This window comes from Candoia aspera, chromosome 6 (genome assembly GCF_035149785.1).
Source record: "Candoia aspera isolate rCanAsp1 chromosome 6, rCanAsp1.hap2, whole genome shotgun sequence".
In the NCBI taxonomy this organism is placed as follows: Eukaryota; Metazoa; Chordata; class Lepidosauria; order Squamata; family Boidae; genus Candoia; species Candoia aspera.
In genome coordinates, this window is record NC_086158.1 from 17,340,982 (window position 1) to 17,365,268 (window position 24,287).

At 39.4% G+C, this 24,287-nt stretch overlaps 1 protein-coding gene across 2 annotated transcripts in view; it reads right to left on the reverse strand.

The window, feature by feature from the left end:
* SERPINI1 (serpin family I member 1) overlaps positions 1 to 24,287 on the reverse strand; it is a 104,832-nt gene that overhangs the window by 48,514 nt on the left and 32,031 nt on the right. Inside the window, exon 1 of one of the 2 annotated variants that reach the window (XM_063306479.1) lies at positions 4,304 to 4,325. The exons of the other annotated variant lie outside the window; for it this stretch is intronic. The gene's annotated coding sequence lies outside the window, so the exon portion shown is untranslated. Of the gene's footprint in view, positions 1 to 4,303; positions 4,326 to 24,287 lie in introns of those variants that run through there. 2 annotated transcript variants of the gene reach the window in all.

The window sequence follows — 24,287 nt, forward strand, 5'->3', positions numbered from 1 at the left end:
CAAAAAAAGAAAAGAAAAGAAATCAAGTTCTACGACATTTCTTGAATGGACTAAGGATTAAGATTGTTAGAAGGAAAAGGAAGAAATACAAAGTTGGTTTATTTGATCAAGGTTAAAATAGATATGTTGTTATTTCTGGCAACCCTTAATAGACTTTTGCTGACACCAGGACTGAAATACAATGCTTTATGGATTTGTTTATAGATAAGAGATGGGACATGGGATGAAAAGATCACTTGTAAACTAGGAGGAGGTGAAAACTTACTAAAATAGTTTATACTTGTGATGAAGGTTGGAAGTCACCTCTCTCTTTCTCTCTTTTTTTATTTTTCCTTTGTGCTTTTTACTCCTTCCTTCCTTCCTTATTAGTTTTTACTATTTCAATTATAATCTTTAATAAAATTATTTAAAACAAAAACAAAGAGCCTCTCCTGCAGATCTTAGCAACCAGGTTAGTTCACAAGCAGGAGAAGCACGCTTCTAATCAGGTCCTAACCCATTTAAGATCAAAATGATCCTTTAAACTGTTGTATAGATCTTTCGGTGGTATCTTTCAGTAGAGATACCATATGATCCCTGATCCAATGATTAGCAGCCAAGCTGCTGCATTTAGCACTAAATTAAATTTTGAGGCACCTTTCAAGGGCACTCCCCCCCCCCCCCCATAGAATGCATTGGAAAACTTAATTTGGGTGGTAGCCAAAGAGTGCATAACTGTTGCCAAATCAGACTGGCTCAGAAAGGCAGCACTAGTTTTAGTTGTGCAAATCTGCTTCTCAACACAGTCAATGTCTACCAGTGACAGCTAGGGGTCAAGAAGCATGCCCCAAATCTGAACCTGATCTTTTGGGGAGAGCACTGCCCCATCCAAAGTAGGCTTCACCTCAGTCCTGAGTCCAGCTTTTGCCTTACCAAGAGTATCTCTTATCCATATTTAATTTCAGCTTCTTCTCCTTTATCCAACCAATTACCAAGCTTAGGCAATATTCAATTCCTTGGTAGGGAGCAGCATTGCTGGGTACTATCAATATATTAATGGCACCCCATTCCAAAGCTCCAAATAATCTCTTCCAGTGGTTTCATGTATATGTAAAATGGCATAGCATCTATGGCAAATAATCTGGGTAGCATAGGGGGCAAGGTAGGACAATACACCTACTTGTTGATAGCAGTTGTCCAGCACCATGTTCCATGTACAACCCATCTGGAAGGAATGGAATCTTTGCAAAACATTTCCACCAGGACCATCAGACAGCCCAGAAGAATACTATGGTTGATGGTACTGAACATTGCCAAGAGGTCCAGGAGAATTAGTGGAATCACAACTGCCACCATTTAGTTTTTGGCATTAGTCATCCACCAAAGCTATCGAAGTGTATCATATCCTTTGGTTGAAACAAGTCCAGATAATCAGTTTCATCCAGATGCATCTGGAATTGTGAGGACATCCTTTTCTTGATTGTCTTACCCAAGAATGAAATATTTGAGACTGGACTATAATTACAAAGTCCAAAGAAGACTTCAGTAAAGTCTTACATCTTTCTTTTAAGTAGGTGAGAAAATATCCAACACTCAAAAGAGGCATTGATTATCTCCATTTACCATGGGGACAATTCCAGTCTGGTCAATTTGATCAGCAAGGCATGGCAAGCAGGAGGTGACCATCACCAATCCTCTTGATTATCTGGATTCTTGTGATCAACAACTGAAAAGAATCCACATGAACAACACAAATGATTGCCAGTATTACCTCCCTATGATCTGCCTCAACACTCTACAAATGAAAGAGAATTTGACTGTTCAGAAAGAAAATAATGAAAAGTTCTCACAACAATATGTTGATGGAGGAGAGACAATACAGTATAGAAAAGTATTGTTGACTTGTGTAATGGGAGCAGAGAAGTAGGTTCTCTCTTCTGCATTCACTGTTGTGCAGTAGAATTTCAGATGGGCTTCAAAAAAGGGGTATTTTTACAAGCTACGGACCTGACATTATAAACCAGGTCTTAAAGTTTGGAGGGCCACCTTTGCTACATCTTGACTTTTTTAGACAGGCTGCCTTCCTTCTCTCCAACATCTGGATTGGGGACGCCAATATATTTCTTCCCCTCTCAGTTATTTACACCAACATTTATTCCCAGACCATGCTTTTTTCCCCAGTCTTTCCCCTTCTTTGATAACCCATAATACCAAGCCACAACTAATAAAACTAAACAAATGGAAGCAATTCCTCCCCAAAGAGCCCCAAGTATCTCCCAATGTTCATAAAAGATGTATGTTGACCCCTGCCCCCCAGCCTCATCTCCCAAGGGCCATCCTAGGGGTCTCCAAAAGGCAGAATTCCTTTAAGGACCAGGTAGAAAACCACTGCATTGCAGCAAAATGGCTTCATCTAGGCAGAAGGTTAACAGTCCTGCTCTACAAAGACGGCTGGCAGACTAGTAGTTACCATCCTAGCTTCTCTCCCATGGTTGCTTGTGTTCCAGTTTTGCCTTTTTTTTGGCAGGATTGCATCAATTATTCTTCAACAAAACTTCAAATAATTTTGAGCTGACAGCCCACAAACCTAATGAAAATGGGGGAAGGATTTTTAATTTTCTAGAAATTGGGCATGTGCCTTATAAATCTGGGGAAACTATGCTCTAAGAGATAACAACAACATCCCTACTGTGGTTTCTTTCTGTCCAATGGGTGTCTATGGGCAAATGGCAAAACATGTGTTGATGCTACTACTTTAGTGTATCAGAACATTGCACACACACAGTACATAATGAGGAGAGAGTGCATCCTGGCATCACAACACACATTTCTTCATTCTGAACAAACCTTGATTTTATGGATGCCTCTGGTGGAAACAAGGATGTTAAGGAGATGTTTAGTGTTCCCCAAATAGGATGTGTTCAGTTTTTTCTCTTTTTACAACCCCATCCCAAAAGAAAGCAGCCTTCCAAATTCTGTTCATGCACTGCATACAGAATTACTCCTTTCTCCTACTACCTCAGAGAGTTCTCCCACAAGATGAATTCAGCAAAACTGTGTGTAGGAGTAATACTGAATAACATATTGAAAAGTTTGCAGACATTTTGCAGCATCTGAAAGTTTTTTTTTTTAAGCTGTCAATAATCTTCACAACTTAACACTTAGGAAAGGTTAATGAGGGAGAGATTTCTACTATGTAGACTAGCAGCATGCTTCTTTGCAAATTGATTCAGAAGTACACCCCACAAACTGAATTATATTCTCCCAGTGTGCATGCATATCACTATCCTAAATCTTTATGAGATGCTGTCACATAATAGAAGCATATTACTTCTGAACTCAAAGGTGGAATCCCTTATTCACACGCCAGAAGCTATTGTAGAATAATGTACAAGGGGAGTAACAATACTATGGATTTGCTACTGCCTGTGGCCAAGCCAGCAATGTGTTTTTATGAGAGTGATATTGTTAAGACGACCATATCTGGACTGCAATAATCAGGTGATCACCAGATGGAAGCAATTACACTAACTACTGTCATCCAAGCTTTTCCAGTCCAGATATGGTAGGCTTAGATACCATAATTTTGGTTTTAGGAATGATGACCGAAAACTGATGTTCATCCCAGCCAGCACTGTCTGGATGTGAGGACCAACCCCCCAGAATTCTTCAGAAAGCATCACCAAGTCCACACATCTGGAAGATGAGAAGATAACAAGAAGTACACAGACAACAATCTTGGGCATTAGCAATTTAATGTACAAAAACTCACAATCTATGCAGTCTTTCTGAGAAATCAGATACATGTGGGAAGGTCAGTTAGTTCCTTGCACTCCATCCATCATATGTTAAAAGCCACACATATCACACATACCACAATTTAAAAGGATGAAATTACGCTGAAGCTTCTAAACTCAAAACAAATTGGGAAAAAGGGGAAGCTATAGAAATAGAATAAATAAATAAATATTTTTTTAAAAGAGCAAAGCAAATGGCAGTGAGAGGGCTTTCACCCACAATCAAACAAGCAAGCTGGCTTTTTTATTTATTCATTTATATACATGCTTATTTCCACCATAATAGTTCCCAGGGCAGTTTGCAAGGAGGAGGAGGAGGAGATGTTGTTTTGTAACTCTGAAGCCATGACGGCAAAACAGAAGACAACACACAAAAAGTAGTAAATAAATGGAGCTGAAATAATAGGGATTAGAAATGTAACCAGGCTGGAACCAAAAAGTGAATGCTAGGCAAGGCTCTTCTTGACAGGCAGTTCAAAAAATGGAATGTCAGCACCAGGAAGGCCCTGTCCTCCATTCCCACTCACCTCACTTCAGATGAGGGCCAGGAGCCTGGGAAGACAACCATAGGGAGGTTGGATGGGGACTTAATGTGAAAATGGTGCTGCTCTCATTAGGGCATATGAAGATGGAGGTTGTTGAGGAAGTGAGAGGTGGACTATTAACCAAACTCCTTTTGCAGGGAAACTAAAGAGATATGTTTCTGCCCTTGCACTCATAAGTGAAGACTGACCCCCATCTACCACTGTTTCCACATTTTTATTGCTGTTGGGATAATAGCACATTCGTACTCCTGACTCTCAAGCTGTTTTTACACCAAAATAAAGAGTTCTGTGAACCCCATAATTTGCCTCGTAAAGGACAGCACTTTTGTTTCCTGCTTAGCACTTCTCATTTTAATCTGTCTTTTCTTTTCTTTTTTCTTCTTCTTCTTTTAAAAAGGATAAAAAGATAATTCAAGTATGCTGCCTGCCCTCCTCTTTTGTAGACTGGAGCAGAAAGCTTTGTTAGATGTCTCTACAGATTGCTGATATTATCGTGCTGCTGCACTGTGATTAAAATTAAAAATAATTAGATTTGACCTTTAGTCTGATTCAGAAGAGACTGTTCCTTAGCTAATGTAAATATATGCAAATCTATCCCTCCAAATGTACAATTAACATTTCTTCAGTCTCTACATTTATTCTCATTATAAGTCCTTACTGAAGTCTATTATCCCATTTTTTTCTGCTTCTTTCCCCCCACCTTCCACCACCCAAGTATCCATTTCTGCACTAGACAGATTTCAGATGCAGATGCTTGTTATTCCAGATGTTTCAATGTGAGTCACTTCTCCCCACGTGTCTTGAAGAGGTAGATAAGGTGTTGGCTGTGAGGAGAAAAAACCCCAATATATTTCTTAGACTAGCCAAAACATTGTAATAGTTGCAATGTTTTGAGTTGATTAAACTCATACTGTTTGTTAGACTTCTCTTTTGCTTGTTCTCCAGGAGCTTAAGATAGTTTAAATGGAGCATTCCCTTCATTTCAACTCCACAATCACCCTGTAAAATAGGTTGGGCTTAGAAAGAGGGATCAGCTCAAAGTCAATCACTGAGTTCCCATGGCTGTAGTGGAGTGCAGAGATAATGTTGACAAAGGAATGCAAGTGTCGTTAGGAGAAGGGCAAAGAGAAAATAAATGACAACTCAGTCCTGAGAGAGGAAGGAACATGAGAAAGACTCAAAATAACCCCACCTTGATTCTGTTTGGAATAAAGGACATGATTTTTTACTGCTCGGCTTCCTGTTTAGTGCTACTCTGGCAGGCTTCCAAGATTCTGTTATAATATCTAATACAGGTAGTCCTCACTTAACGACAATTGGGACCAGAATTTCAGTTGCTAAGTGAACCAGCCATTAAGCAAATCTGATCTGATTTTATTACCTTTTTTGTGACAGTTTTTAAGCAAATGGCCCCAGGCGTTAAGTGAACCACATGGCTGTTAAGCAAATCACGCAGTTCCCCACTGATTTTGCTTGCCAGAAGCTGGCCAGGAAGGTCGAAAATGGTGATCATGTGACCACGAGACAATGCGAACCAATTGCCAAGCCCCCAAATTGCGCTCATGTGCTATGGGGACACTGCAATGGCTGTTAAGTGTGAGGACTGGTTGTAAGTTGGTTTTTTCAGCACCGTCGTAACCATCACTGAACGAATGGCTGTTAAGTGAGGACTACCTTTAACAATAAAGTATAATTCCTGTCCTCCTTGCAGCATCTGCTTCCTAAGGTGGCCTACCTCAAAGGGCTGACTATAGCTTGGGGTGGGCCTGAACATAAGATCCCCAGCTTTGTCCAACACATCTTCAAACAGTATACTTAAAAGTCAGGGGAAAAAAGCAAGGTATTTTTGTTTGGCCAAAGTCTATCCATAATGAAAGTCTAGCCAATAACGACTCAGTCATATTTTCCATAAATGTATCTAGTTCTCTTTTACAGTCACACAAATTAACGGCCAAACATTTTCACTTCATCTTAGGTCCCACCCACCCTTTGACTGGAAGAGAACTCTTACTTTAATTAGGGAAATAATTGCCTATTTTTATCCTTCCTGGCCATTAAATATGGTTTCCCAGAAAGATAGTTTTTCTTGTAATGCAATTAGAATTCTTTCACATGTGTATTCAATTTTTTTTAAAATGCCTGAATTCATTCTGCCATTCAAACCAGCTATCCATTAAGCTGTAGAAGACCATTTATTCTGAGTGGTGTTTTGTTGTAAATTAGTTCTTGGCGCCTCAGGTCTCCATTTCAACCAAAAAAAAAAAAGATTCTACAATTTTATTGGTGTGTCGGTATTTATTACCTTAATGTACAAATATCCTCCAAGAACTTGAAGCAGAAAGCTAGGAAAACAAATTAAAGTTGGCATCTATGTCAACTGATCACATACTATTTGTTCCTGGTGAATTACCCCCAGATTGACTCCTGTTAGTTCATAGTTGGATATTCAAGAATGCTAGTGTGCTTCCATTATCCCCAGTTAGTATGGCCAGTGGCCAAGTTGCCTTGAATGATAAGAGCTGTAGACCAAACACAGTATTACAGCTGCACAACTTAAAATGTGTGATGTTGTAATTAGCATCTCCATCAGACTTGCTGATGATCCACTTTGCTGCTCCTACAATGTTTTATGCATTTTGGATGTGCAAAACAAAGGCTTTGTCCATACAATCCACTGAATGCATAAACAGGCAGGCCTGCTGTTCTAAATTATTTTCTGATATATTTTTTTTTTGCAGAAGATAATTTTTAAACATGTTATACTGATATTCCTTCTTAGGCTCCTGGCAGGCTATGTAGCACCTCACCTTCAATTTTATTCCCACTATATCCCTGTAAAGTAGGTTGGATTAAGAGGGAGTGATTGGTCCAAAGTCATCCAGTAGGATTCCATGGCTGAGGTGGGCTTGAACTTCCACTGCTTGGAAGGCATCTATGTTCATCACTATACCACACCACCCTTGAATTAGCAGTTTAAAACTTTCTGTTGAAGCTACAGCATAAATGTGAATGTTAATATATCACCTTAGGTTGGCTAGATTCTTGTACCCATTGTGTTGGACTATGGCTGGGATAATCCAAGATCAAGCCATCCTCAATTGTGGAAACTCAGTTGAATGATTTGGGTCAATCACTCTCTCTCAGCCCAACCTACCTCACAGGATTGCTTGTTGTGGAATAAAAATGATAGGCAATTCCCAAGTGAACTACTGTTAACTTTTGGCAGAAAGGCAAGACATAAAATATACCTGGCAAGTAAATAAATAATCTCAAACAAGGGTAATGTTTTTTTTAAAGAAGTGACATAAAAATACAAGTCCAGGCATGGGTCCAGGTTACCTAAGGGACCATCTCATCCCCATTACATCAACCCGTCCCACCTGGTCATGCAGAGTGGGCATGCTGTGGACCCCGTCTGTTAGAGAATTCCATCTGGCAGGGTCCAGGAGGCGGGCCTTCTCTGCAGCAGCTCCCGCCTTTTGGAACATCCTTCCCCCGGAAGTGAGGTTAGCCCCCTCCCTCCTGGACTTCAGAAAACAATTGAAGACCTGGTTTTGCCACCATGCTTGGAGTGGGGAGAGGAAGAGCCATTCTTGGGGCTGGTTCATTCTCTAGTCCTGCCCGGGATCGGTCTTACCACCTTATGGGCTGAATTAGATCTGCTGTTACTTGGATTTGACTGTATTTTACATATTTATTGATTACTGGTATTATTTATGCTTTTATTGAATTTTAAATTGTTTTATTGCGAACCACCCAGGGTCCCCCGTGTGGGGGAGATGGGCAGTGATACAAATATGATGAATAAATAAAGTTTCAAATAATTGGTAATAATTTTTGAAACAGACTCAAAGCTCTTGCTTATACAGAGGGAGGTATGATATAACTCTTCAGTTGCATCGTGGAGGAAACTATCTGATGTCACAGTGCTCCGCAGGCAGATCTTTTTCTAAATGTCACAGAAAAAGTTATTTTGTTTCTAGAAAATTTAGGACCCTACTGGATTTAAATATACATATAGATGGGGAGGGCATTAGGATCCTGCTGCTCGAGTCTTTGTAGAAGAGAAATGATAAACTTAAGTTCACAGAATATACTGAGGTCTAATCTTGTTAAATCCTGATTCCACAGTCTTACCCTGATACACAGTGTCCAGAATTAATTATCCTAAAAAGCTTGGTAATTCATAAGTGGAGTGAGGCATTGCCCCTGGGAATAGGTTTTTGATCATTACAAATCAATGCTTTAGATAACCATTTCATTTTCCACAATTAGAGCACGTGAGCGTGTCTGCGTGCACAGGGAAGAGAGAGACTAAATTCATACACTTCAATCCATTTTCTGGTTTGTACAACAAATTTATCTGTGAAAACTCTAACCAAGGTTAACACTAACCAAATATAATTTGCGTGAATGCAGCCAAATAGATGATCGGTTGACCTGCTTAAGGATGTCATACGAACATGGCTAGAAAGCATGTGAGAGCACACATTTGGGTGTTGACCTCTTGTTTCATGTGTATTTTACCTCCACTATGTCAGGGTGTCTGGCATGAGACAAGATTGACTTGGAGCTTCTTTCTGAATTAGCAAATCCCACCTCCCCTAGTTTCTTGTGCAGAGCATTGCAATTTTTTTCTTAGATACATAAAGCAGCTAACCAATGACTTTTGGGTACACAGGCAAGTATAAAAGGCACCTTTTAAGCAACATTCAGATGTTAAGTTTCCTGAGCTTTAGAACCCATAATTTATAATCTGGGAACTGTCGTAATTCCAAAACTAAGACCAGAGTTCAGTACATGCAACAGGGGTTAAAAGGCCAACCCTCTGTCAACTACATTCTTTACATGTCAGGCAGAAGAGGGTTTTTTTTTCCCCCCAGTACATATGAGAGTACACATACACATGGAATATAGGAGCTCTCAGACAGACAGAAATACTCTACTAGCTTTTCATATTTGGAGCTGAATGAGCAAAGGGCTGGCAAGCAGTGCAAAACTGTTGGAATTATTTTGTGCCATAAACGATCCTTAATTTGGTGCCAGAAGATGAAAAAATTTCCAGTGAGGACAACTTGAAAATATTGTTTTTCTCCCTTCCCATTCCTTTTACAATGCAGATGAAGCAAGCCACTTCTATAATGCTCAGAATTTTTCAAGGCACATGAGATTTGTCGTAACTTTTGAGCAAGAGAAGAAAATCAACCGTACTCTTACAGCAACTGCTGGTAGCCATCAACAGCAAGATTATATTCACCATATCCCTGAGAAAAAAGATGGGGTAGGAATGATTTAAAATAGATGTTGCTCTAGCTTTGAAATTCTGGAACCAACTTCAGAAAGAGGGACTTTTGTATGCTTGGAGCCAGCCATTGTCACAGGGCTTGGTAGGCTGTCCTGGGACACCATGCAACTTGCTGACCACTGCCTCAAGTACAACTTAGCTTTCCTCTCTTTTCTTGGCACCAGAGAAACCCTGCTGTAGCCCTGTGTTTAAATCAACTTAGCCAAGCCTGAATACACTTCACATGTACAAACTTCAACTTGCAGAACTCCCCAGGCAGCATGGCCATTGCTGTGTACCTGGCAGCTGAGGTTTACATGTTTGGAGGGAGCCAAGCTAAGAAAGACTGGGTCACAACCACATTAAGCAGGGCTGCGTGGTGATTCAGACTGAGATGGGACAAGGTGATTTGGAGTAGATAGGGCATCTGCAGTTCACCTGTTGGCAACTCTTTAAAGAAGCCACAACTTGTACAGCAGGAACAGATGTTCCAATAGAAAAGATTATATGTAGCTCAGGGTTGAACAGTGAAGTCCTTGACGCTCTCTGAGCTTGGCTGTTTGCTTGCAGGCATTTCATTGTGCAATTAGGTAACATCATCAGTGCAAGTGAGGTTTGCTCCCTGTTTGTATACAGTAGCTTGTCCTTCCAGTTTTGGTCAGGGTGTGGTTTTCTCCTTGGTAGTTCCTTGATTAGGGTATTATTTTCTTCTTGATTGCTTGTCTGGTGTTAATCCTTGCTTATCTGGGTGTTGGCTGTTGGAGGGGATGTGTTCTGGCCTTTTTGTTTCCCTCTTAGCTTTTTTTATGGTCTCCTTTGAATGGTGTGTAAATATGGTTTATATCTATGTGTCTACTGATGGCTGATTTGTCTGAATGCCAAGCTTCCAGGAATTCCCTAGTGCTTTGGGGTTTGGCTTGGACTAAGATGCCTAGTTTCCCACTTGAAACTGTGATTGAGTCTGTCCATGTGTTGTGATATTAAGGTGTTCCATCAAGCACAGATGTGCTTTGTTTAAGGAGGCCCTAACAGGTACAATGCACATGCCTGTGTGTGCTCCAAATCACCTTTTCCCCTTCATATAACCTATAAGAACTATAAAACATGTGACATTGCTGATCTTGGTGAGGAACATAAATTAGTAATCATAGCTGAGCAAGAAGCTTTGGGAAAAAGTTTAAGACCCAAGCATGATGATAGAAAAGTAAGACCCCACAGTCTTGGAAGTGGAGAGACTCAATCGAAAGACAGTCTATTGCAAATGCTAACTTTCTACATATGGAGGAAAATGAGAGCAGTCCACCAACTGAGATGGACTAGAAATCCTAAGCATATTTACCAATGTGTAATAGTTACTGATTTCAATGGAGCTTATGCAGAATAAATATAAATAGATTTCCATGTGTTTGTAGTGATGCACAAAAACATATATCTACTTTTTTCCTTTTTTCTCTAGACACAATACAGGAAATACAATGAGGGGTGGGGCAGAGCTTAATAATCTACTCTACGATAAATTTATATAAGCCCGAAATATAAATAGGAATGTCTGTTCCTATTCTTTCTTCATAAATATGAGTTTAGTATCCTGCCTAGTTATTCCATACATTGGAGTAAATTAGATGTCATGGTTATAGCAACAATTCTGACAAACATAAGGATTGTGCTTTGACTCCTTTATTTATCTCAACTGGGAATTTTAATGTATCTCCTGTTTTGTGACAAATGAAGATTTAGAGAGATAGTTGGTATTTGGAGTAAGATAAATGTGATTAAGATGAAATTAACTCCAAGGTTGATTTACATTTTGAAAGGTCTTCCAGTGTTTATTTTATCACACTATTTTAAAGTAATTTACAGGATACTGAATGCATTTTTCGCACAAGCATCCTATGAGATTTTCATTGAAGAAATTGCAATTACCTGTTGGGAAATGTGGGTTATTGCTGGGCATTTATTTTAGCATTGTTTACTGTCTAGACTAAGGAACTCCAGAATTGAATTTGTCTTTGGATTTAAGTTAAGAGCTACTATTAAATCCCACTGAAATCCTGGCAAATACTGGAATCCCTGTTTGTAAAGTTCCTAAGGTTGAGCAACACTGCACTAGGCTAGGCAAAAAAAAAAATGGAATTAACTCCAATTCTCAATTCAGTATTCATTAAAAAAAATCCAACAGAGACAACTCAGAAAGAGTCAGTTGCAGTTTAAAACAAACAAAACATAGGCTTTATTAAAACTTGGATTTTACTATCTGAATTTACCAGGAATCTTGATGTCTGAGTACTGATAGGGAAATTCTCTGAGCCACCCCAGCTGAGCCTGGTCTTTACATTCAACCAGCCTCTTGAACCAAGCAAGTTCAACTGATAGGTAATAAACCCAGGTAGTTAAAAGAACTTGTTCATTTTTAATAACTTTTTTTCTGTCTTTCTTTAGGGAGAGGGATGATATTACATTTAAGGTCATCTTCTTGTTGAGTACATGTGATGGTTATGATAATGTCCAGCTAAGATGGAAATGAATTACTGAGGGTGGCTCAGATAGATCCACAGATAAGTGACTTGGCAGTCATGTGAAAGGCAGAGTAAAGTAGGCTGCTGCTCTTTACAGTGACAGCCTACAAGAACTTTTTGGTTTGGTGCATTTAGGAGAGATTAGCAAAGTTAGCTCAACTGACAGCTTTGGAACTGAATCCACAAGGCCAGATATTTTTATATTTGTTCTGCTTCCCTTAGCGATGTGTGGTTAATACATTCATCTTTCTCCATACATGAATGCTAGCAGTAAAACTGCAATTTTTGACACCAGTGGTTGACACACCTAGTTGCTTGCTTCCTGCATGCCTTCCAATTTCTAAGGAGAAATAAAATAACTTTGCTTGTCATTTTTAACTGGAAAGAAAGAGCATGTCTTTGGTTAAGTGCCATCAAATTGTTACTGAATCTTAATGGCCACATAGATATTCTCCAAGATGCTCTGTCTTCAGCCTAGCATTTTAGGTCTCTCAATTCATCACTGTTGTAATTGAGTCCATCCATCTTGCTACTAGTTGTTCTCTTTCCCTCTTTCCTTCCTTCTTTCCCAGCATTATGGACTTTTCAAGGGAACTAGGGTTTTGCATAATGTGTCTGAAGCATGATAGTTTGAGCCTAGTCATTGGTGCCTCAAGTAAAAACTCTGAATTGATTTGTTCTATGTACCATTCGTTTTTTTGGCTATCCATGGTATTATTAGGAATCTTCTACAACACCAACATTCAAAAGCATCAATATTCTTTCGATCACACTTCTTCAAAGTCCAACTTTCAATTTCATAGAATGTCACAGGGAAACCATTATTTGCACAATTCTAATATTTATATGGTATAGACACATCACAGCATCCAAATATCTTTTCCAAAGCCTTTGTTGCAAGTGCTAGTCTGTGGTGTATTTCTTGACAGTCAATCCTAATAGGCAAAAGCTATGTACCACTTCAAAGCCTTCATTTTCAATTCTGAGGCTGTTTATTGTACCAATTGTCATGAGTTTGGTCTTCTTTATATTCACTTTTAGTCCCATTTTTTCACTGTGCTCCTTGACTTTTATTACTAGATCTTGTAGATCATTTACATTTTCTGTTATCAGAATAGTGCAGGTTGTTGAAGTTTCTTCCTCCATTTTTAAATTTAAACTCAAGCATTAATTTAAGCTTAATAAATTTAAATTTAAGTTTATTTTTTCTTTTGCTTTAACACCTTAAATATTGTTTGAAATGAAACTTTTTCTCTGAAAACAATCCAGGGTAATTTGGTGATCTATAATTCTACTTTGCAGTATGCCAGGGGCTCATGAAATATCTTGGAGAACTACTATAGTTGCAAACAAAATTACAGTAGGATATGATTGGTTAACTGAAGAATCTACCTTTGAGACCTATTGCAGAAGGCAAAACTATGAAAGGTAATCTAACTTGACAATTGTAATTACTATTCAGCAGGACTGAGGCCTAGCCTAGCATATTTGTGGCCTCAACACCTAACAGTGGTGCAGAAGTTGAAGGTTGCAGCAAGACGAAAACAATTAGATGACTTTGAGACAGTCACCATATATTTTTGTTCAAAGAGGAGCAAAAGGGAGACTCCCATGTACATTGCCTTGACTTTTTAGAGTAAAACTGAATATAAACCAAATAAACAATAGATGCTGGAGCATGCTACTTGGTGGGTGGTGTTCAGTTTGTTGGGTCACCAGTTGTACAGATCTCACATAAGTAACGTAGGATACTTAAATCCTCTTCCAAGTATATGATCTTAGTAGGCCTTTCACACAGCTCTAATTTAAAGTGCTCTTCACCTGTCCTTGGGCCAGCAGAAAAGTAAACCAGCATAACACTTACTTTCCCAACTGTTGATCCCTACCCTGCCTCTACAGCTTCTGCTTTGGCTTGCTGTCCAGATGGTGGTGTGATTTAGGGTCTGTAGGGCATCTTAAGCAAAGCCACTGGTCAAACCCTCTGGCTTAGCTGTTCTCCCTCTTCTTCAGTGTCACCAACCAACAAGTGATTGGTGGATGCTTCTGACAGATGGCTAGACTCATGGGTTTAAGCTATCCACTGTTAGAAGGATAAGACTCCTTCCTTTGTTCATTCCCAAGCTGGGAATTTAATAGAAATCAGTGGAGAGTCAACATATATTTATTCATCAAAAGCACCCAAGTTGCTTTGAGTGGGCAGCCATGCCAGTGATTAAATTTCTCCATCCTTTTATAGTTCTTTCAGTCAAAATTTAGGTAATCAGAATGTGTCAGCCCATTACAATAGCCTTTGTTCTATAAGCATGAACATCTTCCCTTCACATCTGTTCCTCCTAGCATGGACATCTGTTTTTCACATCCTGCTCAGATATTCTCTTATCTCAAAATTATGGCAAACTTCCTTATTTATGGTTAAACAGAAATATCTTTATTTACAGTAAAAACACAAATGGGCACTTTACCTTTCCTATACATGTGTTTTCCTACAAGTTATGTGTCTTCCTTTTCTATATAATACACTCATTTGTCTATTCAGGAACCAGCTATTGGCAGGAACCACCATCCCTACACAAGATAAATCTTCCTTTCCTTGCTGTAAACATAATCCAACACCACCAAACTTTGCACTGAGACAAGTGATCTGTGGGGTGGATAAAGGATGCCTAGTAGTGCAGGAGAGGTTTTCCTGATTTATTAGGCAACCCTCATCTTACCTTGCAAATCAGTGAATATAAGCTACATGGTAAAAAGAGGTCTCTTTTACCCCCACAATAAGCTGTCCTGCATTCAAAGCAATTTGTCAAGCAGCTGATCAGCAAGGTAAAGGGAGCTGTTGGAGGGGGGAAAGAAAACTTTATCAGGAACCCCCATCAGCTGTTTGGGGAGTTGCTCTGACATGGTTTTTGTCTGTTTATCCCCTTTATCATCTCCCTCACCCAGTCAACCAGCCATTCAAGATGTGAGGGAGCTGCAGGTATCAAACAGCTGATGGATGCCTCCCCACCCACCTGAAAAGAAATGGATCAGAGACAGTGTTCCAGACAGCATTGCGTACATGTGGGCAGCACTCAACCTGCCCCTTAACTGCCTACACTGCCACCAGCAAGGAACGGGATGCGCTGAGATTATCCTCAGCTTTGAACTGCCAGAGGTTGCTTCAGGCTTAAAGGAAAAGCAAAGAGTAACCATTAAGGACAACTCAAGATTACCTCAATCATGGTCTGAGAATGAGATGAAGGCAACATCACAAGAATAAAGAGTATGTGAGGACATATCCTAATGAGAATGCCAGGCTATATCCAAAGATGGAAGTTGAGAAAGGCGTTCTATCTCCCACTAACATGATTTTGGCAGTCTTTCAATTAAGTACTTGCCTGAGAGACATAAGTGACCAAGATTTCTATGAAGAAGATGTCTGGGGAAGAAGGAATAGGCTGGAGGAGGAGTAGATCTTCCAACCCTTTCCTGAGATTTCATCCGGCTTCAGATACACCAAGATAAAAATGCAGAAGGTTGTTGGGTAGAGAATAAAAGGATGGTTCATCCCATGCTTCCTCCAGCTAGTTTGATAAGCTTCTTCCCTGCCCCTCTTTTCTAGCTGAGAGACTGGAAGCCATCATAGTCTGGTCATTGCAGAAGACAGCCCTTCTCTCTTCCTCTGTCCAGCACAGAAGTAAAAGCAGATGACCTTACAGAAAGCTAACAAGAATGTTTGCAAATGAGTAAGTTATATAGAAGGTACTGCAATGTTTCTCAGATACTTTGAAGTCCACTTTTAAGACATACTAACTTCTGAAAGCCCACTTATAAATTAATTCTGCTTCCAAGCCCTACTTTCCTTTTTATGTCATAGAAAATAAGAGAATATTTCCAAGCCTTTTGGGGGGAGATGGGCATTGATAGAAATGTGAATAATAAATAAAATAACATTTATTTATTCTATTTATTTATCACATTTCTTCACCGCCTATCTCGACAAATGACTCTGGGCAGTTTCATAGCACATAGGTAATATCATAACACATAGGTAAAGGTAAAGGTTTCCCTTGACGTAAAGTCCAGTCTAATCCGACTCTAGGGGGCGGTGCTCATCTCCGTTTCTAAGCCTTGGAGCCGGCGTTGTCATAGACACTTCCGGGTCATGTGGCCAGCATGACGACTCGGAACGCCGTTACCTTCCCGCCGAAGCGGTACCTATTGATCTACTCACATTTGCATGTTTTCGAACTGCTAGGTGAGCAGGAGTTGGGATTAACAACGGGAGCTCACCCCGCCACGCGGTTTCGAACCACCGACCTTCCGATCGACAGCTCAGCGGTTTAACCCGCAGCGCCACGTCCCTTGTATCATAACACATAGGTAATAGTTAATACTGATGGATGTATTTTTAATCTTTAGTGTTAATATAGCTATTTACAGGCTTATACACTTCATCCTTTCCCAGTTAGAACTCTCTAGGTATACTATAGCTTTAAGCTTTCTTATAGGTAGTATACTTTCTAGGTATACTATAGCTTTAAGCTTTCTTACAGGTAGTCCTCACTTAACAACCATTCATTTAGTGATAGTTCAGACTTACAACTCTGTTGAAAAGACAACTTATGACCAGTTTTCACACTTATGACTGTTGCAGTATCGCCGCGGTCATGTGATCACGATTTGGGTGCTTGGCAAGTGGTTTGCGTTTATGACCATCGCCGTGTCCTGCGGTCATCATTTTTGACCTTCCCGGCCAGCTTCTGGCAAGCAAAATCAATGGGGAACTGCATGATTTGCTTAACAACCACATGGTTCACTTAGCGCCCAGTGATTCACTTAATGGCCGCCACAAAAAAGGTTGTGAAATTGGGTCAGATTTGCTTAATGACTGCTTCACTTAGCAACCAAAATTCCAGTCCCAATTGTGGTCATCAAGTGAGGACTACCTGTAGTTAGCCCCATGCTAGCTGGGAATTCAGGGAGTTACAGCCCACTGCATCTGGAATACAACAGTTGGGGAGCAATGATTCACTGAACAGATTTTAAGCATAACATACAGAAAGGCAAATTTTAAAGATTTTTTTTAAAGCAACCCTTGGAATTGAACAATTTCTTCCCATCCATCACTGAGTAACATGTCAAGACCCTACTGTTTCAGAAGGAATGGTCAAGTACTGGTGATTTTAAGAGTTGTATCTTCTTTTGGTAAACTTGGGACATGGCCAAAGAAAAGATGAACACACGGAGCTGCATGATGATGCTCACTTGTTTAGATGGCTTTAAGAAAAACAACCAGTAGCTGTAACAGCTAAATGTTGCACTCCCTCGGTCACACAGATTGCGGTTTTCTCTGCCTTTATGTCTAAGCATTTTGGAAAGAGGATAATCCAAATTGTATTTTAGTATCTTGAGGCTGCAACCTAATGACTACTTACCTGGAAATAAACCACATTAACTCCATGGGGTTTATACTTGAGTAAAGATGTATAAGATTATACTGTGAATATCGCTGCAAAGGTTTGTTTATGATACTTGTTGTAACTGCTCTCTTTTTATTTAAATTATCCCCATCTTAAAAACACTGGGAATTGCATATTTCGTAGTTGACTGTGAAATCCAGGATTTTGATGTTTACTCCCAGAAGCTATTTCTCAGTTGTAATTTAATTAAAAGGGCAGTATCTGAGATTTGCCATATGTGACTGCCATCTGCAATAGCTGCAGTTTAAGTCTAAGGGCGACATTAGCACATGTACTGAAGCATAGTTTTATAAGCGATGAAAGCTGTCACTTGTGGTGCAGAAACTGCTATTATCCCTCATGATAGTAGGGCATCACTGGATTATAAAATCTGTCATTGCCTTTTTTATACTAATGTATTTAACAGAGGGGTAAAAGTTTAAATCCACAAACCACAGAGTAAGAAAAAAGAAAGACTGAATATCCACAAAGTCCTGCAAGAAAATATAACCCCAGTGCTCTTTTCTGTTCTGAATTATGCACCAGGAGCACAGCAATTTCAGTTCAAACATAGGCTATGAGAACATAGACTACAATCTGCATTCTGAACAGCACATCAAAAAGCCTAAAGGAATATGGCTGGAAACACTGACCTGTGATGTTTTTCCCCTTCTAATCTAAAATCTCAGTAGGATTGGTAATACACTGAACTCTTTATGAAAGAGCCAATGCTCTAATCTTTGCATTATAGTCCTTTGATCCATGACATGATTTAAGAGCATTTGATTAAAAGAAGACTACAGTTTGATTAAACGAAGACTACAAGACTAGAGATACGGTTGGGGAAAAGGGAGGAAAGTTTGAAATAGTCAAAACAGACAAAGGCTGGCTAGCTGCTCCCTATGTGCAACTTAAGTGGTGCTGTCATCCTTTTGTATAAAACCGGCATCAACGCCGTGTTTCCAGTGTATCTGCCTTCACAAGTTTGTGGGGCTCTTGAGATTAGAACAGGGGTTGGCTTCTCTCTCTCACACCATTTTCCAGCAGAAACAGGTCTCCCATCACGGTCATTTAAATGAAGTATAGTCAGACTTCATATGTTGAAACACAAATACATGCACAAGCCTGGCCCACCCAACACAATGAATCACTTAGCTTGTTCGTTTTGGGCTAAATGTGCTGGATAAACAGAAAGCATGGCCCACCATGATTTATGGCTTAGTATTGTGTGAAAGGCCAGTCAATTGTGCTTTCTGCAATAGTCCAGCACGCGTGAACTAGCAGCCTCCATGGATCAGTCTGATGAAATCAATATCCTGCCACTAATGCTGCAAGCTCTACTGTTTTCTACATGCACTGTGTTGCACTCATGTCTTAAAGGGGCAGAGTGTAATGGCATGTAGGAATGACTCTGGAAGACAGGAGGAAGAGCCGCAGCCTAGGCAACAGTCTAATGAATGAAGTCTGAGTCCAAAGGAGGAGTGGGGGTGGAGAAAGCATCTCAGAAGGGAGGGGAGAGGTACTTTCAGACTTGCAAGCTTCTGTTACTGTAACCGTACTCATGGTTGGTGCTTCTTGTCTGAACTGCCTCGAAGAACTGATACAGAGTTTACAATACAACATCATGACATAGCTTGCATCATTCAGACAAAAGTGGCAGGAACCCGTGGATGCCCATGACTGCTTGTTTTCTGTTTTTCTGTCTCTCTTCCTCCCCCCATTTTTTTTCTGATTTGTTCACTTTCCCTTCCCAAGTTTGGTTTCTAGTTTTTCCCCCTCCCCCTCCCTTTTCTTGCATGCAAGAGAAAAACCAACTCAACATTAGCCCTTGCAACATGCCTCCATTTTGTTATTATGCCCACTGCATTTTCTTAATGCAACATTTGCCAGCAGATCCAAAAAGGGGGGGGGAATGTTTGGGGGACCCCAGTGACCAATTTTCAAAGAAAATATCAAAGAAAAAGCATCCCCCCATTGATAGCCCTGTGGTGTGTGGGGTATCTGTGTGTGTTGTGGTTGTGGTGGGGGAGTTTATATGTTCACCAATCCACAACATATTTCTGGTTCTCCAAACCAACTGGCAGGGCACCACAGTCACTCAGAGATTAGAAAGCACTCCAGAAATCCATCATACGTGCTTGAAATTCATGACCACCTATCAACTTGGTTCTCCTAGATTTAATCCAGCTTTGTTTGCTTCCACAGACTTCTCGCTCTTATTTGGATCTTATTCGCATGACTGAATCATAAAATAATTACAGCATTTATTACTCTTCCCTGGTGTGGCTAAATCCTGTTAGGAATCTTTATATGGTGTGCACCATACCACTTAATACTGGTAATTCCTGCAGTTGTGCTAGAGAGAAGTTGTTTAAAATGCTCACACAAGAGCAGGCACAAGACACTTTAATTACCACCAGCTTCATTCTACTGGTAGGATGAAAGCCTGTTAACTTTGAAATAGTTATGACCTTTGGAAGCAGAAATGAATCACTAGTGCTTAATACTGAGAAACAGAGAAGCTGGAGGACTCAAATCTGTCACAATACTGAGTGTAGAAATCTCTTTGCAACTCTGTGCTGGCAAGGGAAATGTACTTAAATCCCTTTTCTGAAACACTTCCAGCACTTATGTTCCAGGACTGAACCTGACACTGAAATAAAGATTAGGAAAAAAAAAAAAAAAAACTATCTTTATATTAGCAAAGCTAGAATGCCATTTTGGATGGAGTCAATTGTTAAGTATTTCTTACAGGCTGGAAAGTACAGAAACTTCTAAATGTAAAGTTATTCTATCTCAGTGTTCACAAAATGTTGAGAGTTGAGTGATACTGGGACTAGCAGAAATGTGTAACTTCTATTAATGCTTTTTCTTTGGGGCAGGATTTTTTGCTGTTAGCATCCAGAGAAAAATCAACCCTGTTCAAAGTTGGCTGAAAAAAGGGTGGCGATGTCATCTGGAACCTACAGGCCTATCTGTTTTTGCACCTGTCCTGGTTCATACGCTCACAATGTGTCTAGAAATGGTCATGTTAATGGGCCCCGAAGGTTTTTAATACTAATTCATTTTTTTAATACAGGAAGAAAAAGAAGACAAACTTTGGAATACTGAATATTTATTTATTCCTCAAGTTTCTATCATCGCTCATTTCCCCCAAAATATTGTTTTACCAATGACACCAATAACTGTAATAAACATGTAAGGATGATCTTCTATTGTTATTATACATTATCACGACACTGTCTTTTGGGATTTATTTATTTTGATTTTTAAAAATTGTTTCTATATGTGAAGCCACCCAGAGTCACTAGAGTTGGGTATCCTAGAAATTTGAAATATAAATATGTATCAAATTTCTAGGTGACCAAACTCTGGGTGGCTTCACATATACAAGCAATTTTAAAAAGTCAAAATAAAACCTAAAAGACAGCATCAACTGGAAGGAACAACAACCAATTTTCTACGTACCTTAAGAGCATAAAGAAAAGTGTGTTATGCTAATGAATAGGGTGGCTGCTAAAATGAACTTAATTCATCACCACACTGCCCTCACAAAAACTCCTCAGATGATGCCTGATTGGATACTCCAGCTGGTGGCTGCTCAAGTCAAGGCAGTTTTATGTTGTGTGAGGTTATACAGTTCCCCAAATTCTTGTGTAACATCTTACAAGGTTGTAAGTAAGATTTATGAAATGTTTCATCTGTCCTTATGTCCTGGCCTTGGTCTGCTAGTGGCTGTTGACCAGCCTGTGCCTAGCATGAACTGCTCATTTGCAATGGTTCCTTCCAGCTTTCTCTTTGACTGAACTTAGCAAATGTGTTTAATATATGCAGAAATGGGATCTTCAGTGGCCTGACTATCTCTGGCAGATGCTCAGGCCACTGAGAAACAGATTCAGGGTCCAGCTCATTAACTTAGATTTATGAATATCCATATTAATGAGTAGAACTGATCATACAAACATGTCTTTGAAAGTGGTATCAACTTGGGCAGAGTTTACCTTATTTGACCAAAGGGACTTCTGCATATTACTCTGTTGAGAGAAAGCAAACATGAAAAATAATTTAGGGTGATAACATATAGCTGTTATTAGCCAAGTGTAAAATAGATTTCTCCTGTTTAATAAAATATTAATTAAAACTTTCATATAATTTTCACTTATGTAAATGCCAAAAGATATTGACTTGGAGTGGAAGAGTACAACTACAAATTTACCTGCTCCTAAATGAGTACTGCTATTTTGTTTCCAATGTCCCTGACTATATCCAAAACACTCACTATATTTATTCAATAAAGTTATATTTAATTTATGGCACAGATTAAATTTAGAGGCAGACCTCAAAATCCTAGCAACATAAATCTCCGCTGGTCACATAAAGATTCCACAATGAGGAAATAGCATTGTAGAATAAGCCTTTAGGGGTGGAAGGAGATGATACATTTCTGTGGGTTAGAGATGCCAATTTATCATTACCAAGGATTTATTTTAAATCCACAGCAGTTGCTTCTCCAATGTTTTTCAGCTTTATGGCCAATTAATTATAGATTGCAAGACAAAAAAAAAAGAGCAACAGTCACTGGTGATCTCCCCATCAGCCTGTAATTACTCTTGGAAGTAATTATGAATTAACAGACAGTCACATCAGCCAAACATTGACAGCCTACCAATAATACTGCATTCAAAATGGAAGTACGATAGCTCCAAAATGAATCCTCACAAGGCCAACAAAGACCCAGCAATTCTTGGCAGCCTATATATTGGCAAAGATTCTGAATCATGGTAAGGGAGTAATGTTGGCAGTGGACTCTGAGCATAAACCCATTCAGCTAATGAAGATGTCCTAGTGGGGGTTCTGAAACAGTCTACTATACTAGCAACCAAATTGGGGGAATTGAATTCAAAGCCACTTTTCTGTAGCTTGAAAAACTAAGTAATGGTATTGTCAAGTTCTGAAGGAATCCATCATTATTCTAAAAGAGAAAAGAGAAAGAGAAAGAGAGGCATGCTGTGTTTTTTTTTAAAAGCAGCTTGGAAATAAATCAAAAATTAAGGTATCTTCTCAGAGAGCAATTGAATTATACACACAGATCCTATTTCTAGATTTAATTCTATATATTTTTTAAAAAATAGAGATTAGGAAATAAACATTTTGAACAAAGATAACATTTTCATACAGCCAAGTTGACAAGAACTGATGTATGGTTAAATAAAAAAGCAGTGGTGGTCTCATGCAAGCTATTTAAAGAAGAAGAAAAAACAAAGTGTATCTCCTGTTAACAATTATTGACAAATTAATGGGGCCTTGGATAAAAAGGCAATCTTATTTCCTCTAAGGAAAACTAGCTTTAGTGCTGGTTCTTTTTGCCTACTGGGGTACTGTGTTTCAGGATCTCACCATACTGGACAACAGAAACAAACAAACAAACAAACACACTTTCTTGTGGAGAAGGTAGCTGCACAACAGCTTCAGAAGATCCTGGATAAAGCAGATGATCTGGACCCCTTTCAATCAGATTCAGGTTTCATGCATGGGCATGGGATGGAAACAGCATCGGTCACAATTTTGGATGACCTCTGGTGGGATGCTTAATTTTTTCATATATTTCAACATATTCTTGTTTTCTGCAACAAATGATGCTTGGTATTGAGTCAGTCATAATGGCCATCTAAAAGAGGGAAGGCCAAGTATCTTTGAATACCTTGCTTAAATTAATGAAACTCACTAAGTTACAAAGGCACCGACAGCTGATACAAAAGAGGATTCTGATTCTAGGAATGTGCGTTGTTGAGTCAGTACTGATTCCCAGCGTTTTTCAGAACTGGTTTGCCAGTGCCTTCTTCCTAGGGCTGAGAGAGAGTGACTGGCCCAAGGTCACCTAGCTGGCTTTGTGCCTAAGGTAGGACTAGAACTCATATTCTCCCGGTTTCTAGCCTTGTGCCTTAACCACTTACACCAAACTGGCTGTTCCGCTAAAAACAATTGGCAGATGTATTGTTTGTCAAGAGGGAGACATTTTCCTTTCCTCTACCTCCCATTCGGCTTTCCTAGGTTGGCACACTAATAAACAGGCATCAATAAATATTCCAGACTCCAAAGGCATTTATGACATATTTATTTGGCAGTAGGAATGGCGTTCTGAAAGATGTCAGCAACTATTTATCTACATGATGGATATCTTCTCAACAATGTATACTATTTCCCTTGCCAGTTATTATAATCACTGTTTTGATCCTTTTTGGACATTCAGGACTATTGAAAAGTGAGTGAGTACTAAAGGCTTCCAGGATCCCATCCTTAGACTAAGTCAGATAAGAGGATTAATGGTTTGTTTTGTAATAAGCTTATGAACCTTGGCTTTAGATGGGCTGTGCAAAAGCACAGGTTCTTTGGTCTCCCACTTACATCCCGCCTCCTGCTTTTATTTATATTTATTGCCTTGAATAGATTTGGACTTTTTTTTAATAAGTCAGGAACAGCTGGGCCACGCTGAGCCAAAAAATTCTGATGCATATTGACACGCATAGTAACGGCTATGCAAAAGGATAGTTCCAAATAACTATCTTTATTACAATCTATGACCAGCTGAAATAAAAATTTCATTGCCTCAGAATCATGTAAAGTAAACACATAAAAATATTGAGAGTATGCACTGAATAACTGTTGACAGACGGAGATGGTGGTTGTTCAGAACTTGGCCACCTATTCAGTAGTCACATCTTGATGGT